This window comes from Alligator sinensis, unplaced genomic scaffold (assembly GCF_000455745.1).
Source record: "Alligator sinensis unplaced genomic scaffold, ASM45574v1 scaffold161_1, whole genome shotgun sequence".
Taxonomy (NCBI): domain Eukaryota; kingdom Metazoa; phylum Chordata; order Crocodylia; family Alligatoridae; genus Alligator; species Alligator sinensis.
In genome coordinates, this window is record NW_005841974.1 from 2,585,890 (window position 1) to 2,598,991 (window position 13,102).

The 13,102-nt window shown below is 52.1% G+C and overlaps 1 pseudogene; it reads right to left on the reverse strand.

Moving 5' to 3' along the window:
• Positions 1-8,243: 8,243 nt before the first annotated feature.
• Positions 8,244-8,420, reverse strand: LOC112549840 (annotated as a pseudogene).
• Between the last annotated feature and the right edge of the window lie 4,682 nt (positions 8,421-13,102).

Sequence of the window (13,102 nt, forward strand, 5' to 3'; positions counted from 1 at the left end):
ATGGAATCCCTGGGCAAGGCAGAGCCAGTCCCATCAACTTCTTAGTACTGGGGCCACTTTGGGGCATGATCAGGAGGAGACTCCACTACAGGGACACCACAGTTCCCAGCTCACATAGTGCAGGGGGATTAGTGCAGCCAGTAAAAATGGAGTAGCCCAATATTGTACCAAAGGCTGCACAATTCTGTTGCTTTCACAGCAATGTATTGTAGAGGACCTCCACAAAGCTGCTACAGCTAGTGGTGGAAGCACTACATTGCCAATACTCTCTGGAGCCCACCAACCGCATGGACTATGTGTCCTTCCCAAGCCAGGCCCTGGCTAGCTGAAATGTCCCTGTGCACGCTAGCTGAAATGTCCCTGACACACACTGTCAGGCCCTGTGCAGGGCTGGGACAGAGAAGCTGCGTCCGCTGAAGGTTAGGGTCCTGCCCAAATTCCACTAACACTCTTCAGGGAGCATACTGGGTTTAAGGTAAGCTTTTTCTTTTGATTAAGAGTAGCTAGCCTACATATATTTATTGTAAGTAGCAAAAACTCAGGAGTTAGACCAATCCTTAAATCCCTTGCTTAACTAGAGTCCCAAGTGAGGAGGAGTTTGCTAGGGAGTTTGCCTAGAAACTCTCTCTCAACTTCCTTCACAGTTAACTTGGTGAGAGGAAGCAGGGAAAAAGGAACCTTTCAGGACCAAGGAGCAGTGAACAGGCCAGCTTACAGATGAGTTTGCTAGGGAAGGCCTGCTTGAAGAGAGGTGCAGGAAAAGTGAAGCAGTGGATTAAGAGATCCAGAGAGATGGGTGGAGGACACTGCAATGCCAGAGCCACTGCCACTACCAACTCATCCTCTGTTTGCACCTGTAAGGTATCTGTCCAGACAGCCCACTCACTGGCAAGATTTCCACCCAGGTCCTGGTTTGGCACTGTGGTGGAGACTGCAGCTTGCAGGTTCCTTGCAGTGACAGCCAAATGGGGGAGTGCTTGTGATGTGAGAGGTTCAACCTTTTGGTGTCCCTCAGGGAGCAGGCAAGAGAGCTACAGGAGGAGGTGGCAAAGCTCCAAAGCATCCTCTGCCATGAGGACTTCATTGATTTAATGACAGAAGAGACCTCTAGGACTATGGAGGAAGGACTGCCAAAGGCAGTACTAGAAAGGGAAGAGGACATGGACTCTCAGGAAGGTGGAAGCTGAAAGCTTGTGACCTTTGGCAGCAAGCAGATGTCTTCATCTCCACCTGTATCAGTTTGACTGGAGAACAGATATGGAGCCCTAGCAACAGAGGAGGAGTATGTTCCATTGGTGGAGGCGTCCAGGCCAGGCATCCCGAAGGTTGGAAAGATTGAGATCACTACCATCAAGAAGAAGTGATGGGTGGTGGTAGTTGGAGACTCCCTTCTGCAGGGGATGGAGGCATCTATCTGCCAGCCTGATCTGTGGTCTTGGGAGGTCTGCTGTTTGCCCAGAGCCCAGATCTGAGATGTCACAGAAGGATTACCAAGACTCATTTGGACCTCTGATTACTACTTAATGCTGCTCATCCATGTGGGTGCCAATGAAACTGCCAGGGGAGACCCTGAGCAGATCAAAAGTGACTACAGGGCTCTGGGTGCAAGAGTGAAGGGCATGCAGGCTCAGATGGTGTTCTCAATCCTTCCAGTCAAGGGGAAGGGCCTGGGAAGGAGCGGACGTATCCTGCAGATCAATGCATGGCTGTGCAGATGATGTCACCAGCAAGGCTTTGTTTTCTTCGAACACAGGATACTGTTCCAAGAAGGACTGCTAGGAAGACATGGGATCCCCCTGGTGAAGAGAGGGAGAGCATCTTCACAGACAGGCTCGCTAGCCAAGTAAGGAGGGCTTTAAACTAGGTTGACCAGGGGAGTGGAGACCAAAGCCATGAGGTAAGTGAGGAAATGGGTGACCTGGAGGAAGTGCAAGGAGGAGCGGGCAGTAGCAGGGTGGGTACTCTTATTCTTCCTGAGAAAGTAGGGCAATTGGCTAGTTACTTCAAGGTTCTGTGGACGAATGCATGGAGTCCGGGAAACAAGCAGGAAGAATTCGAAGTCCTAGCCATGTTACAGAACTATGACATGATTGGAATTACAGAGACTTGGTGGGATCCAGCTGGGGATGGTCCTGCCTTGAGCAGGGAGTTAGACTAGATGACCTCCTGAGGTCCCTTCCAACCCTAATTTTCTTTGATTCTATGGGTTATTTTTCCTCAGAGGAATGAAAAGACTCAGGGGACTTTCTCCCTGTTTATATCTGACTGCACTGCAGTGAAATGAATGTAACCCCCTGTCCACTGAGCAACCCTAAATCCTGCTTATTGTCAATGGTGTGAATAGATTGTGAGCTCAATGAACAGCAGCTGTGTCACTGTGTCTATGCTGCATCAAGCTTCTTAGCACTTGCCCAAGACAAACACCACCAAATTAGTTGTATTTTTCCATCCTGGAGCTCCCTGAGATGCAGAAGCTTCTCAGGTCCATGTTCCCCTGCTCAGCCGCCCAGCTGTTTGTGCCTAAGCATGTGACAAGATTTGACCTAAACATGGAGCCCAATTTCCCTGCCTGCCCCAGAGGAAGAGCAGAATTTGAGAGATGGCCATGTGAGCTCTGCTCCACAAACACAAAAGGAAATTAAAGTTTACACAGGCATAATCTTGCAAAGCAAATTTTCCAAATACTGTCTTAGCAACCCTGATGTGAGAGCAGCTCTAGGCAGTGAAAGACATTTCAAGGAACTTGGCCTTAACTTAAAAAATGAGTTTTCTTGGAAACAGATCTATGAGGATTTTGCCCTGTGAGGTTTCTACGTGGAAAACAGGGGTGGGGGGTGGATGGGTCAGAGTCTCTCGGAAACAGCGTCTTTTGGTCTCATTAGAGAGAATTCCTCAGGTGTCCTCCCTGGCCAAGCTACCAGAAAGCCAGAGGAGGGGGCTTGACATGACCCTTCCCTCCCTCCAGTCAGAGCCTGGGTGCCAAGATATGTATAATAATAAACAGGAAGATGCTGAACAAGGGCCCTGTTGTCCAAAAAGGCCTGCAGTCATGCTAGCCCTCTCCAGCTATATCCCCTTCCCTGCTAGCAACACCACACCACACAAGTAACTACTTCTGCTAGCACCTTGGCTTCCCTAGACAACATACCCCCAGCAGAGAACCAACCCTGTTGTCTTTGAGCAGACATCAGCCTCTAGCTCTCACTTATTTTCAACCAACTTTGTACCCTGCACCAAGATCTACACGCGCGCTCTCTGAGCAGTGCCTCCTGCCATGGAGACAGATGGATTTCATGTCCTGTTCGCCTTTCCCTATCTCTGACTCAATGCAGAAAAATGTTGGACACCAGAAAATGATCTCTGCAGCCAGCGGGCAAGAAGGAATCAATTCCTTCCCTGAGTGTGAATCGCTGCCTCTGCAACCCCAGCGCCAATGCAAGACTCAGATATCAATCATGCACAATAAGCAAGGAGGTATCCAGCCAGCCCCACATGGGGCAAAAGTAAATGCAGGACACTGTGGGGCCAGGAATGCTAATGAGAAATTAAGATCAACCCACATGCACAGACAAGCTGAGAGTGCAGAGCTTTCTCCCTAGGACGTGGCTGCTCAGCCCAGCAATGGAACCACCTACACTATTGGTTGCTGTGGCCCTCTCCGTGTGCTTATGACCTGTTCTGTGCAGTGAGAGAAGACAAAACAAATGAAAGCTTTTGTTTTCTTGATTCCAGGATAGCCACAGGCACAGCTTTCCTCCTCATGGGCCCTGTCAGCCATGAGTGGTCATGTGGTTTGGACTAGGTCTGGGGAGGTCTAGTGGATCTTGTGGGGAGGGGATGTGAGTGAAAACAGACTTGATCCATGGAGAGGGACTTGGATTTTATCTGGGAAAACCGATCTGTTGAGGATCATGTCCAGGTGACTTGGGAATGACAAGCATTCCAAGCCTTGAGATCAATTCCCTCCAACTCCATCTTGAAGGGGAAGTTGAACAGAGACCAAGCCAGACTGGTTGGATACTCTAGCACCCTGGAGTGTCACAAGGGGCATGTCAACACTTGTCATCCTGCTCACATGCACAAGAAAAGGAGAGCATGCTGTGCTCCATCCTGCCCTTGAAAACACTATGCAGTTGCCCCTAAGTCCATGGGAGTTTTGTAGATACAGCTTCAGCAGGGCTGAAAACACCCAGAGGTCCTGATGCAGAACCTTGAGGACCAAGACAGAAGAGCCTGAGAACCTAAAAACCAGCAGGCACTCCCCTGCTGTTGAACTACAGCACTCAGACACAGGATACTTCTATTTCCTTTGTGCAAAGTACCTCTTGCTCTCTGCAGCTGCATGCTGCCCACATGCAAGTCACTCGTGTACCCATGGGCTGTTTTCCTAATGGGCCCCAAATGGAGATGCCAAGAACCAGAAATCCTAGCCCCTTAGGCCCCTCTATTACCGCTTATTCTCACCCCAAATCCCTAAAAGATCCTTTTTCCCAGATAATTGAGTCCAAGTCCCTACTGCCCTGAAGTGTGAAATGCTGCATGTCTTGCTTTGGCTGTTTCCTCACTTTTAAATTCTTAACTAACATGATCAGGATTCACACAGGCCCAGCAATCAGGACTCCCCTCTCACAGCAGCTCTGGGAGGCAGTGCCAGGCAGTGTACGAGCCCTACTTGGCTTCCCAGGCAGGAGTTAGAAGCCTCTTCCAGTGGAAAAACAGAGTCAGCATTGGGACAGACCCAAAATCTCTCTGCCAAACACCCTTACTTTGCTGGAAATGCTAATGGAGTGTCTCAACAACTAAGGAACTTGGACAAGGTCTGGGAATTGTGCCAGCGCCTCCAGCATCTGTGCTGCTTCATTCCCGCATAACACAGCACTTCAAGGTGCTAGAGTATCCAACTGATCTGGCCTGGTCTCTGTTCAATTCCCCTTCAAGATAGAGTGGGAGGAAACTGAACTTAACGCTTGGAATGCTTCTAATTCCCAGGTCATTGGAGATCATATCTCATAGCTTCCCAGAGCCACATCTTTCTCTCCAGCTCCCAGCCTTCCAGCCTCTGCTCTGTGCTTAGGCCATTTATGTCCCTTATCGCTGTTTATGGTGTGTGCTTTCCCAGGAGTCAGACTCTTGCACATTCCACCGAGGAAGTTGTATAACAGCTTGTTGCAGGCCTTGTATTTTTTGAGCCTTTCCTTGCTGGCTGCAACATTTATCCCAGGGAGATTCTGTCCCTGGGCCACTGACCCAAGCCTCCTGCATTGCAGTGAGGCATTGTTATAGGGAAGTTCTTTCCTTGCTTCACGTCCACGGTATTGATCTTCAGAGGTCCAAACTTGGCATTTCACAGATTCTAGGAACAGGAACCCTGGACCCCAGAGTTGCCTTGTCAGCACTGCCATTGTCCTGCTGAGTGACCTGCCCTCCTCTGTACCCCACCTATAAAATGGCATGGCTGAGGCTAGCCTGACCCTGTGAAGAGCTAGATGCTTGGCTTGATGCTACAAATCATTTCCTTTCCCAAGAAATGGCCTAACTGAAGACATTTTGAGAGATGTGTTCTGGGGTCAGTAAACCTATTTCTCTGAGGCTGGGGAGGTAAGGTCTGGCCTATTAGCAGTTCACCGAATCTGCATTACTGCTCTCAGTTTTGTTGCCTAAATCCTGGGTGAATTCCCTGGACCCAAGAGAAGCTAGAGGGGCAGCAGCTGCTGCAAAGCCAAGCTAGGAATGGAGGGGAAAATGGGGTTTGGCTCCACAGCTTGTAGGAGGAGCAACTTTGCTCCGTCTGCTCAAGCTATGATTTCTCCCTGTCCACAAAATACCAGTTTCCCCAGGTTCTTCTTTATTTACTAGGCATCTTGGTTGGATATAGCCCAAACATAGACTCTGGAACTTCTGGACAAGGGGGCAGAGATAGGGCTTCCCACTGACATGCAGCAGGGAGTTAAGAGGGAGCCAGAGCAGAGGACTGTTCTGCCAGCCAGAGCAGGAATAAGGCAGCAGGGAGAACATGTGGAGAACCATGTCCAGAGGGCTGGGAGCTACCGCAGCACTGCTGTTTATAAAGCTGATGCACACTTCCATGCTGAAAGAATAGGAAAAGTAATGCTACCAAACACAGACTCTCTTTGGTGTGGCCTGGGCCTACGCTGGAGCGGGACTGAGTTAGGCAGCACTAAGGCACACACGTGGGTGCCCAGTCCCAGCTTGGAGAGCCCCCAAGGATGCTCATTCCTCAGATTCTGGTTCCTGCCTCTCATTGCTGGAAAGCATTTACCAAAGGAACAGCTACAGGAGACAGAAATAGCCTCTGGGTGGAGAGTGCAGAGCCCTTGGGCACTTGTACATGTGACACCTTTAACATGTACTCAGGACGAAAATGTCACTTTGTATAGTTTAATGGCATCACAGTGTACACGTGCAAGACTTTTGGGGGTTTTAAATGACTCTGCATGGTTGCAAACTAAACTACATCCGGGCCCCCCTAGGCAGGCTGCTAGCAGGCCAGGTGTTGCCCCAGCTCGGAGGTAGCACTTGGCCAGATCCAACTCTTCTCCAAGCCCGCTGGGGCTTCCAGCACCCTGTGCACTGTCCCTACCACCTTCCCACTGCCTGGGACTTCCCAGGAGGGGGCTGGCTTGCCCCTGGGGCAGCACAGGGAGGTGGCAGGAGGATGCCTGGGTGTGCTGGTGGCCAGAGAAGGCAGTGGGGATAGTGCTGGGGGACGCTGGAAGCCCAGGCGGGCTCAGGGAAGCTGGGGCTCGATGAGCTTCCAGCACTCCATGCACTGTTCCTGCTGCCTCCTCTGGCTGCCAGCACATCCAGCTGCCTGCCTGCCACCTCTCTGCACTGTCCCAGGGGCAAACCAGTCCATTCCCATGTGGTCCCACATGGCGAGAAGACAGCAGGGGCCATGCATGGGATGCTGGAAGCCCCACTGGGCTCAGGGAAGAGTTAGATCCAGCCAGGTGCTGCCTCTGAGTTGGAGCAGCACTTGGCCTACTAGCAGCCAATCGCTGCTGTGGATGAAAGGACCAGGACCCTCCACAGCTCAGCTCAGGGGTTTCTCTGCCTATTGGCAGCTTGCCCCTCAGTCACAGCCACAGCCTGCTCTAACGAAAAAAAAAAAGGAGTGGGCCCCTCACCATAATGTGACAGAAAAAATGAAATGGTTTAGGCCTCAGGTTTTTATTCTATGCTCCACTGTTTCCATTTAGGGGCATAGAATAAAACCTTGGGGATAAAACCCCCGTCATGTGTACAAGCACCCCTTGATGTGCAACCCATAGAGGATAGACAACTTGTTAGGCTGCTTACAGAGTGCTCAGAGCTCCTGTTCTATAGCACATTAAAATCTAATGCATAGGTAGAAAATGCAAGCATACCAGAGCCCCTTTTTCTCTCACTGCAGAGCAAATCAATAAATAACAGGACAGGAACTCGCTGCAGCTCCAGTGCCTCACACCAACCTTTGGCCCAGAAACCACAGCAGCCAGATTTAGGACAGCATGTTCTCTGCTCTTCCCAGAGCTCTAGTTATCATGCAGCAAAGCAACCAGAGACTCAAGCTCCTGGAAACACTGCCAGCTCCTGAATGTGCTGCAATATCCTTTGTAATATCTGTGTTCTCTGTGTCAATAGTTAACTGGAAGAGCTCCCAGCTGGCCAGGGGGGCTTGGGGGACACAGAGGAAGAATGGGCAGCAGGGCTGGTATCTATTGGTGTGGTTGGCACTCCCAGGCTTCATCTGCATCAGTATAGTGAGCAGAGTCCAAATAAGCTTGTCCTGTAAACATGCTGGGCACTTTGCAAAGGGTTTTCTAAGAATGTGAGTGCTAGTCCACCCAACACAAAAAAGCAGCTTCCTGCCCACCCCTCTCTCTTGGGCACCCAGTGCTTACACTTCCCCAGCTGCGAGAGACTGAAGAGGGACTACCCTGGAGGAAGGTTTTTTTATTCTATTTGTATTTTTAAATGTTGTTTCAAGGGCCAAAGCAGTTCCAAATTCAGTTGGGCAAAACCCAATAATAAAGTTCCAATTTTGACTGAGCAGAGCTTAATTGTTCGAGTTCATATGGCTCTATCACTGGGCAAGTATTGTCCTTCCCAGACTCATCCATCTGGGGCTTCATATACTCCCCAAATCTGTGGCTGACATCCTATAGGCAAGCCCAACGACCCTAGGGTTCAGATGCCCGCTAGTCTCACCTGCTGTTAACCAAAAGGCCAGGGAGCAAGCCAGGGGGAGAGCAATAAAGCAGACCCCCTAGTGCCACAAAATTATGCAGTTGAGTTTCCTGCACTTGGGGAAAATCTCAGGGGTCAGCATGCCTGCAGTGCCAGGGACAGGCCTCACTCTTGGAAAACCACCTCTTAGCCCACTACAGGCCTGGTGATCATGGTATTTACCCTGCCAGCCCTGGAGAAAGGGTGAAGAAACTCTGGCCTTCAGATAGCAGGATGAGAAAAGCCCATTGTGTCCTTGGGTCAGCCTTCTCCTCCATCTCCCTTCAGTGGGCATGTGGCCCACTTGTCCCTACATTGAAAGACAATCACTCTAAACCAGGGGTGTCAAATGTATGGCTCACAAGCTGGATCTGAACCTCAGAGTGGGCGGCAGAGGGGGGCGGGGGGGTGTCATGTGGCCCACAGGGCATCTTGCACACCAGATTTGGCCTGTGAACCTTGTCATTGCATCTGCCAGAGCTGCTGCATCAGCACAGCTCTGGAACCCAGGGGGTTAGCACTGCTGCTGCTTAACACCCCCCCCCACCAAAACTGCCATTGAATTTGGGGGTTTTAGTTGCTGTTGGTGACTAAAATGGGAAAAATGTTGGGGGGGGGGACAAGTGGGGGGTTCTGGAGTCATGCCAATTCAGAGGCCTCGGCAGCCATGGGGATTAGCACTGCCACTTGCAGTTTGTCTGGCCCACAAATAGACCTACAGCTTGGATCCAGCCTGCAGGGCCAAATGAGTTGGACACCCCTGCTCTAATCCACTGAGGTGTCCTTTGCATCTGTCATATTAGGGACCCCGCACAGCCTCTGCGGCAGGACAGAGACTGGAGGTGACTCTGACTCCACCTGTCATGGAAGTGCACCCATGGTACAGATGGGTTGTAGGAGCCACCACACAGCACAGGTCTGATAACACGAACATCAGTGAGATTGAAATTTCTGTGCAGGACCAGTGCAAGCACCCTAAGGGGCAAGATGGCCAGGGCAGCAAAGCTGACGACCCACTCCCAGGGGAAAGAGGATCCTTCCTGACTGCAGCTGGGCCAGGTTTGGGAGCTGAACTAAGAACAGAGAGAGAAGGAGCCACTAACTACGCAGGACAGCGCAGTCCCTGTTGAAAGCAGGAAACAAGGAATCTGTGTGCCACTTAGCTTGACAGACTGGCCCTTTCAATGTGTGCCCAGTCTTCCTTGGGCAAGGTCCCCAGTGCTGTCTCAGTTTTTGTAGGTGGCAGCTGTAAAATATTCCTATAACAAAAGCAGGGAGCTCCCAGGGCTCGATTGGAAGAGGAAACCTTCTGCTCCACCCTCCCCAAATCCACATCAGGAACTATGTTCCCTCCAGGGTGAGACCAGCTCAGGGACAGGGACTTCATGGCAGATTTGGGACCCAGATCTTCTCCTTGGAGCAAGGACTGCTGTACAGGTGTGATGGAGAGGGAAGTATGTGTGGGAGAGGGAGGGTGGGGTAGGAGGGTGGAGCTGATGCTACTTGGCCTCCTCGTGGAAACTTGAGGGGTGCTCATTATTACCAGGTGGCACAGTCAGTTCTGCTGAATCAGCAAGTGCCAGCCCATCCCCAGTGAGAGGCAGGCACAACCAAAGCCTCCCAAGAGGACTCCTGATCTGGGCTGATTTGGCCGATGTCTGGCACACAAAGACAAAGACAGTGCATGGTAACATGTTTAGGCCCTGGAGGCACACACTGCCCTGAGGCTCTCACAACCTCCAGACCCATGGTCTTTCTTTGTGGGGCACTGTGCATGCCTCAGAGGCATGCCCCGTGGAGGGTGAGCACAGGATCACACGAGGCATGCTGCACACACAAGACAAACATGTACCTGTTCGGGTGTTGGGGCATATGTGCAAGGGTCTCTGATTCAGAGCCAGAAGGATCACTCTCCACAGAAGCCAAGGCCAGGGCTGATTAATCTCTGCTCAGAACAATTGTTACACATTAACTCCCTTGTTTGTCCCTAATTTCCAGCTAGTGTCTGCTGTCAGTGGACAGGGTCCACAGAGCATTCATGGCACGAGCACTGTGAGTGGACCACAGCAAGGGAGAGCACAAAGGACACCCTGCAGGATCTGTGCCCATGTTCCTGGCAATGCTGCTTCCAGGGGCCTGCTTCCCTTGCCCAGCACTGAGCTGGTCCCAATCCACAAGCAACTATTGAATATTGAGCCTCTTGGAGCAATGGGTAAGCCAGGAAGCCAGCCTCCCACAAGCTACAGCACAGAAAGCCCTGTTTTCTGCACTGAAGCAACCAAGCTGCCACCTGCTGGGGGAAGATCAGAGGCAGGAGAGCATAGGGATTGCAGGTCTTGGCAGAAGGGCCTCAAGTCTGTCCTTACCCTTTCTCTGAGCAAGGCAGGAACTGCACTTATCTAGCCACTGTCCTTTGCACTCCGGGACCCCTCCTCTTGCCCTGTGTCCCCCAGTGCCTAGACAGTACACTGGCAAGGGCTTTAGAAACAAGGGGCCATCTCTGTAGTTTTCTGTAATGGTCACATGCTTTTCTGCTTGTGATGTCACAGGTGGTTGCTGTGGTAACCGTCCTGATGTCACAAGCCAATGGAATGGAAAAATGCAGCTAGAGCAGGGAAATTTCTAAGGTAGCTGATGTCCTAATCTCAGGTAAATATCCTGTCTCCTTCCCCAGTGCCTCAGAGAGGGATGGAGAGGAAACAGAGACTGGGCATGGAGCTGCGTCTCGCTGAACACAGTGGAAAGTTTCCATTCAAGCATTGGTGGCTCTTCCTAGGGCAGGCACTGCCTGTCTAAGAGGCATAGGCAGTATAAGGCCAGGGCTAATGGGGCTTAGCCCGCCCAAATGTGGGGCAGTGGGTAGGGCCACTGGGCAGCCCGGCCACAGGCTCTGGGCAGCTGCAGCAGGGGTGGGGAGGGGTGCGCACACAGCCAGGATCACAGCCCCACATATGGATTACTGTCCAGCAGGTGGGCAAGTATCAATCTACTCTGTAAAAGGGAAGGAGCTGGGGTGGGGGGGAGATTAAGGCTTCCACATTGAGGGAGGAAGCGGGGCAGAGGTAGGGACTGGGTTGAATGGGGCCCTGGGGCTGGGCCAGGTTGTGGGATACTCAGAGCCCAGGCAGCTTGTCCAGGGACACGTTGCGGGGGGGGCTCTGCCACTGTGCAGACCCCAGGAGAGGCTTGGGGGATACGTGCCCCCCTAATCTGTGCACAGGGCAGAGGCGGGCTGCCACTGTACGCTGAGCTCTGCTGCCACTGCCTCTGGAGCTGTACAAACTCATGTGCCTGCCGCCTCTGGGCTGCGCTGTGTCCCCTGCCTGCCCAGCTGTGGGATACACATGGCGTCGCTCAGCTCTGGAGGCAGCAGCAGCAGCAGGGCACAGAGCCCAGTGCACAGCGGCAGCTTGCCTCTGCCCTGAGCACAGATCAGGCGGGCACGTACCCCCTGGGCCCCCCCTGAGGTGTGCACAGTGATGGGAGCCCCCTCCACCCCATGCCCCTGGATGAGCCTCCCAGGCTCCAACCCTCCCACAAGCCACCCTCACCGTGGGGGCCTTGATCTGCCCCCACCCACTAGTCTTTCCCTGTCCCCCCACCCCTTCCCCCACAGACTTACCTGCTAGGCTGGGAGGGGGGTGCGCATGGTCAGCCCTCCCCACAATAATTTTTTCTCCCTCTGCCTATGCTAAGAAGCCTGCCTTGCTCTCATTAAAATCTCCCCATTTCCTCCCCTTGCCCCTGCAGCCCTTCCTCTCTGCCCTGCCTTGCCCAGGTGCCTTAGAGAAGTATCATGATCATGAGATCTGGTAGACTCCCTGAGTACAGGGGCCAGGACTATGGTGCTGAGCTTGTGGAGTGCCCCAGCATAGCAGAGCTGTGGCCCCTCCATGCTATCCCAGTACAAATCACCTAATTGATTTCAAAGAGTGAGAGCCCAGAGCCCTGAAGCTGCCTGGGTTTGAAGGCTGCCAACTCAGAGGCAGGTAGAAATGTCACTCATCTGCAGCAGTAGCAGTGCTTCCAGCCTCAGGCTGCAGAGCCCACATTCCCTTAGATCCACTCTACAAACTGGATGTATTGGAAGGTACTGACACTGAGGGTGCAGACGGAAGTGACAGCTTTCAGCCAATATGCCTGAAAGCTGTTCATAGCTGTGACCAAACACAAGCGCATGGCTGCAGACAGCTTAAAAAATGGCCAATTGAGTGAAAATCAGACCCTTCATTGCAGGAGGTATCCGATAAAGATGTTTCAAAATGTAGCATCTGTTGTTACTTGTGTCTGCAGAGCTCCCAGCCTGGAGGAGGGAGTTCAGTCTCAGGGCTTTTCAGCCCCCTCCCCCCACCCCCAAGGGTGGGGTGAGTGTATTGGACCTTCTCCCTCACGGTGGGGGAGGGCTCTAATTCACACACCCCACCCTTCAGCATCAGCTGGGGAGCCCCAAGAACGAACTCCCTCCGCAGCCTTTCCCTGCTCCCATTCTGAAAACAGCAAGCACTGGCAGAGAGCCCTGGCCATTGCTATGGGAACCTGGCTGCAGGCTTCTAACCAGCAGCTAGGTTCTCCTCCTCCCTGAAACCAACAGTGAACTTCTGTTTGGACTGGGGTAACATTGTAAATCAGAACACTTTGCAGAAATCTTTCTGAGTTACAGCTGGGAGATGCACTTCTGTCTGCACCCAGTGAGCTCATCTGGAAGCAGTAGGTGCAGCTATAAGTGCAACTCCCAGGCCTAACTCGTGGTGTTTTACAGAAAGCGCCATGAGTTAGATCTATCCTCCCAAATCAACAGACATTAGCTATTGGGTCAGGAAGGTGGGGGGGATTGAGCTGCGATTTGGAACTGATCCAGGGCAAGAGGCCCTAA